The sequence below is a fragment of the Parambassis ranga genome, unplaced genomic scaffold (genome assembly GCF_900634625.1).
Source record: "Parambassis ranga unplaced genomic scaffold, fParRan2.1 scaffold_203_arrow_ctg1, whole genome shotgun sequence".
Classification (NCBI taxonomy): domain Eukaryota; kingdom Metazoa; phylum Chordata; class Actinopteri; family Ambassidae; genus Parambassis; species Parambassis ranga.
The window spans coordinates 44,371-50,118 of NW_021144753.1; the positions used below are offsets into that span (position 1 = coordinate 44,371).

Sequence of the window (5,748 nt, forward strand, 5' to 3'; positions counted from 1 at the left end):
CTCGTCACCTTGGGAACACGAACAGATCTCTCTGTTCTCGTGCTGCATGGAACAAGCTTTATCACACAGCATCCGCTCTGCGCAGCATATGTCCGCGTTCTTCTTCTGAATTTTCGGTCTCTGCTGACCGCAGCAGACACGTTTTCAAAGATACACACACGGAGGTCCCTCCCTTCACCGTCTCTGATTGGTTCAGACCACGATATGAGCCCAATGTGTGTCTGTTGTTGGAGACTTTTGAGAGTCGCGGAGAATGCATCTCCCTCTTACAGCTGGTCGTACTGGTGCGACCTCTGATATTTTTTGGTTGCACCTTTGAGAAATTAGGTCGCATGTGCGCCCAAAATGGTCGCACTCTAGAGCCCTGTGAAGTCAGATTAAAGATTAGCAGTGATAGTTAGCTCATGTGAAAGTTTTTTTCAGCATATATAAGACAATGCAACTCACTACAGTATAAATACCCCTTTAAACACCACACAGATAGATGTTTAATCTAACTCACCTTTTCACGCCAAGGCCACTTGGAATCACCAGAGTTGAAATCAGTTTCAGTTCCAATTTCTATGGCCTGAACAGCAAAGAGGCACAAATGTGGCCTGTCCTTTACCATTATCTTTTTTTATTACACAGTTTGGTGATTTGTGGTTGTCATTCACTAATCTTCCCAGGGATCCATCTTCTTTGGATGCATCAATACTAAAAGCCAGAGAAATAAAGTGAACCTTTGAAATCATGTAATACTGAATCATCAAATGTACACACTTACAATGTAAAAACATTAAATAGCACATAACACAGAGGTCAACTTAAACTGTAGGATAACACTACACAGATAAATCTCTTCTCATGTCTCAAACATGTCAACACTGCTTCATTTGTTCATCCATCAGTTATTTAAAATATTTGACTCATGAGTTAATAAGAATTGCCTGAATCTCTACACAACATGTGATTTGCTTACCACCAGCGGTGATTCTGCCATTCAAATTCATACAGAAATGTACTCTCTTTCTCTGAGTAGTGTCTTGACTGGCATTCTTCCACTGATATGAGTTCACCCCTGTACTCCAGTACAAAAGCCCCTGGTTCAATGGTCTGGGCTTGCAAACACTCCTCTTCCTATAGAGGCATTTTAATAGAAATACTGAGCCAACACTTAATTATAGACCATATAATCATACTAAAATAACAACTCCATACCTTTATTACTGTCAATAAATGTTTGTATGCAACCTGACTTGTCACTGGAAGACTGAATGTACACCTTTGCTTCTTCAGCAGGCCGAATCCTTTCCTTCCTTTTGATCATTATGGCTCATATCATTACATAGATAACCATAGTACCAATGAAAACAGCTATGCCCTCTCTGAGACAGAGGTTTATATTGATATTAAACCAATTTAATTCAACCTGAATGTATCTACAATATTATTAAAAGAGAAACATCAGATCCATACCAAAGGTACAAGGTAGTCAAATGATGCTTCTCCATCTGTAACACTGGACTGGTACCCACTGTCAGAAACACTGATGTGGCACTAAGTGAGCCAGCAGGTTAAACACTGTTTACTCACATTTGTGCTCATACAAAGTCAGGAGTTCACAGCATGTGCACCAGAAAAACATCCCTAGCAAACTAAGTTACATACATCAATAAATGCTATTCATAGACTCATATACAGACTGCTTTGATTGAACTGTTCCTGATTAATGTGCTTTGCTGTGCATATATGGCAGTGCAGCAGTAGCTAGCGGAAGAAGCTAACGGAAGTAGCTAGCGACTTTTAGCCCACAGTAAAGGCTAGCGATTTGTAGCCGACAGTAAAATGCATTGATAGATACCAGACAGTAGACGTTATTTGGAAGAAGTAGCTGACATACGAGCTATAAATCTATGTAATTGCACTTCAGCTGCAGGCGATGCAGTAGTATCTAGTGGAAGAAGCTAGCATGTGGAGCTAGCGAGTTTTAGCCGACAGCAGAAGCTACCAATTTGTAGTAAAAGTTACTGATAAGTACCTCACAACAGAAGTTAGTAGCGAGAAGTAGCTGATATATGAGTGCAGCTCAGCTGCAGGCAGAGTCCAGAGAAAGACGTAAAATCACAGAAAGAGTCAAATGAAGCAAACCTACCTGTCGCTGTTGACATTAACGTTGATATCACTCCGCTGGTACCAAGCGGAATAAGAAAATAGGCCCATGTCTCGAACTGGCAATGCCAGAAGTGAAGTAGCCTATCAAATGTCCTCCTTCGGTAGGCTGCGTGTCTCATTGGTTCAAATGACACACACTTCCGGAAGTGTGTTTGTGTGTGTGTGTGTGTGGTTGATTTTGGACCCCACGAGGTTGCTGCATGGGCCCCTCACTGTTGGTGGGCTCCTTGGGAAGAGAACCCCCAAAGTAATATTTACAAGTACACACACACACACACACACACACACACACAGACACACACACAGACACACACACACACAGACACACTGACACACACAGACACACTGACACACACAGACACACACAGACACACACACACAGACACACTGACACACACAGACACACTGACACACACAGACACACACAGACACACACAGACACACTGACACACACAGACACACACACACACCCACACACACACTAGAGTCTGTCTCGTACAGTGAGTCTGGATGGTAGCCTTATGTTACTCTAGCTCCATCACACTGAGTGTTTCCGCCTCTCTGCAGGTGGCGCTGTTCGTCATGGCGGTGTATCTGTACCGTGCATTTGGAGAAGGCCGCGCTCTGAAACGGACCAATCTGCTGGCTGGCAGAGACCACGCCCCCACCGATGACCTGGGGGAGCCGAACTACGCCTACAATGACCAGGATGGAGCTTACATAGACCCCCATCACCTGCCTTATCACCATGACAACTTAGCACCTTATAGCTCCAGATTTGTATCCATGCATCATATATTGTGCTCATACTGTGTACTGTACTCTGATTGGATTATAGTGACACTTATACTCTGTACTTAGCTGCATATACAGTTTTTTTCTGAATGCTTAAACACTAACAATGATTCTTATAGCACAATTTCTAAAACTATTAATAGTTATAGCAAAATCACTCACTGAGTTTACAAAACTAAAACAAAAAAACTGCTTTACACTCAGTTTGCACTTTTGTAACACACAATTTGCAATTGTATAAATATAATCCACTTCACAGCATCTTTTGCTGAACTGTAAACACAACTCACTGCTTTACACACAACTTCCAAATGATCAACACACTCCTAGTAAAACTACACACATGTATGGCTAGTATTTACACTACTTCCTAGAAGCTATGTTCATGACTTTTCTGATATGTTCTGTGATATGAAAATAGAAACCAGTTCTTATCAACCCTTCACTTTTTTTCCACCTTTGATAAACAACCTCATGAGAAGCTATGGCAGAGGGCGCAGTTTGTTAGATATCTACAGAAAGCCTTAAAAGGGTGCACTGCTCTGCAGAAAGACACCATTGTGCTCGTCCTTCAGTCACAATGCACCCACTGATCAAGTTCCTGCTGTTCCATGTTCTGATCTGTCTGGGTCAAAATGGTAAGCTTGCACCAACCTGTTTCTTACACACATGTCAAATGTTGTCTCTTTTAATTTGACTCTTTAGTTTCAGCTTTTGGAGCTAAAATCATAAATGGTCACAAGGCTGAGAAAAACACCATGCAGTACATGGCATATCTGGATGCCAATGAATATGCATGTGGAGGATTCCTGGTCAGTGAGGACTTCGTGATGACCGCTGCACACTGTGCTGGCTTGTGAGTGACCTGTACTCTACTGCAGAGATCTTTATTTATATAAACAATCCATCTTAATGTTTTCTCTGTCATCATTCATGCAGAACTGAAGTTATTCTGGGCACCCACAATCTCAGTATATAAAAAACCGACACAATGGTGTACGGAGTGAAGAATGAGTGCATCCACCCATATTATGATGATCAGACAGTGAAGAATGACATCATGCTCGTCAAAGTGAGTACATATTTGTTCCAGGGGAATGTGTAAACTATGTTATATGATCAATTTACTATATAGTAGGCTACTATGTGACATAAAAAATACACTGCATTTGTATATATACATATATAACCTCTGCCTCAGTAGCATAGAGAATATCTTTTTTTGTACTTCTCATCTAAACTAAGTGCAAAGTTTGGCTGTGATCCTAATCTGTAATCTGTAAAATAAAATTCCCCTGCAAAGTATCTATATCACACACACACACACAACCATACACCCACAGTGCTCAGTCACAGATATGGTAACCATTTCAGTCAAAAAAGATTAAATAATTATTAAATTATTAAAAAATATTTCTTTATTTTTTCTTTATTGTGTATTAGCACATGCATGTATTACCACTACATTTTGTAGTTAACCAGGACACGTTGTCCACTATATGCTTCGCCCTTAAAGTGGAGAGTGGTTGTCATGGCCAGCAGCACTTCAGTGTCTGACAAAACCAGGTGGACAGGCTGTGTGACTGTCTAATTGCGACATCTGGTCATCCTGACTGCTGTGTGCTGTTGGCCCATTTAATCATAATATGCTGATAGATGACTATGTGTGTATATAAAGTGTATAGCACAGAAGACTGATGAATGATTCTATGTCTCCAGCTGTCCAGGAAAGCTCAACTGGGGGAAAACATCAAGCTGATTGAGATTCCAACTCATCCAAAACCCCTGAAACCTCAACAGAATTGCACCGTGGCTGGATGGGGCCTCACAAAAACTGCAGGTAACAGTGCTGATGAACTGCAGGTTGTGGATGTGCCCATCATTGACCTGGAGAAGTGTCATAAGCTGTGGGATGGACTTCCTCCTAAAGTCATCTGTGCTGGTGGATACAGCACAAACAAAGGATTCTGTGATGTATGTCTTTTATTTTTTTCACTGTAAATATATGGTATGAAAAAATAACAACAACAACCAGTTATTTCCTCCTCACAGGGTGACTCTGGTGGCCCTCTGGTGTGTGATGGGGTGGCAGTCGGTGTTGTTTCCTTTGGAGAAGAAAATGTGACTACCCAGCTCTGCCCAATGTTTACACTGACATATCCAAGTTTCTCCCCTGGATCAATGGCATTTTGAAGAAAAAGACATGCTAAATGTGACAAAATATTTGACATTTTTGCTTTATTTTAGTCACTTTGTTGCTTTTTGAGCCAGACTTCCCTCTGTGATGTCGACCATAAGTGGACACAGGGAGGAAAATGTAAACGCTTTAAGTTTGTGGTGATTTTCTTTTAAATTAATTCTGTAATTTCACATCAAAACAATGATGCACATTTAGACTGCTGTTTGATGAATAATGAAAAAAGGTAATTAGTAACAGTGTGAACATCAGAGCTCACTTGCAGATGGTCTCTGTAGTTCAGACAGCTGCACCACCAAAGAACAATGTTTCTGTTGCTGCTTCGCATGTTTTGTGTTCAAAAATAAGAGAACCAGAATAAACAGAACCAAAATGAATAAAGAGAGAGCGATAAAATGTATGGAGAACTATGTGAAATTAGCCAATTAATGTAAAAAAAGAAAGAAAAAAAAGATGTACAATTCAGTATGTAATCTGTCATTCATGAATGATAACATTGATAATAAACTGCTGGTTGCTCTTACATGTGTGACTTTGCCTGTTTTTAAATCATATGAGAAAAGAAAGCCTCACAGACCAACATGCTTCCAGATGAAGCACAG

At 40.7% G+C, this 5,748-nt stretch overlaps 1 pseudogene; it reads left to right on the forward strand.

Moving 5' to 3' along the window:
• The first annotated feature begins 3,468 nt into the window (after window positions 1-3,468).
• On the forward strand, window positions 3,469-5,581 carry LOC114429679 (mast cell protease 3-like; annotated as a pseudogene).
• The last annotated feature ends 167 nt before the right edge of the window (window positions 5,582-5,748 follow it).